The following is a 906-nucleotide window of genomic DNA, read 5'->3' as shown; positions in this document are numbered from 1 at the left end:
GCAATACGTGAACTGTGAACTTTCAGATTTCAGCTGGTTTTAGAAAAGGCAGAGGAACCAGAGATCAAATTGCCAACATCCACTGGATCATCAAAAAAGCAAGAGAATTACAGAAAAACAATATTTCTGCTTTATTGACTATGCCAAAGCCTTTGACTGTGTGGTTCACAATAAATGGTGGAAAATTCTGAAAGAGATGGGAATGCCAGACCACATGACCTGCCCCTTGAGAAATCTGTATGCAGGTCAGGAAGCAACAGTTAGAACTGGACATGGAACAACAGACTGGTTCCAAATAGGAAAAGGAGTACATCAAGGCTGTATATTGTCACCCTGCTTATTTAACTTATATGCAGAGTACATCATGAGAAACACTGGGCTGGAAGAAGCACAAGCTGGAATCAAGATTGCCAGGCAAAATATCACTAACCTCAGATATGCAAACGACACCACCTTATAGCAGAAAGTGAAGAGGAACTAAAAAGCCTGATGATGAAAGTGAAAGTGGAGAGTGAAAAAGTTGGCTTAAAGCTCAACATTCAGAAAATTAAGATAATGGCATCTGGTCCCATCACTTCCTGGCAAATAGATGGGGAAACAGTGGAAAAAGTGACTGACTATTTTTTTGGCTCCAAAATCACTTCAGATGGTGACTGCAGCCATGACATTTAAAGATGCTTTCTCCTTGGAAGGAAAGTTACGACCAACCTAGACAGCATATTAAAAAGCAGAGACATTACTTTGTCAACAAAGGTCTATCTAGTCAAGGCTATGGTTTTTAATATGCTGTCTGGATGTGAGAGTTGGACTATAAAGAAAGCTGAGCACTGAAGAATTGATGCTTTTGAACTGTGGTGTTGGAGAAGACTCTTGAGAGTCCCTTGGATTGCAAGGAGATCCAACCAG

This window comes from Bison bison, unplaced genomic scaffold (assembly GCF_000754665.1).
Source record: "Bison bison bison isolate TAMUID 2011002044 unplaced genomic scaffold, Bison_UMD1.0 scf7180017864044, whole genome shotgun sequence".
NCBI classification, from domain to species: Eukaryota; Metazoa; Chordata; class Mammalia; order Artiodactyla; family Bovidae; genus Bison; species Bison bison.
Note: the sequence above shows the minus strand (reverse complement) of the source record.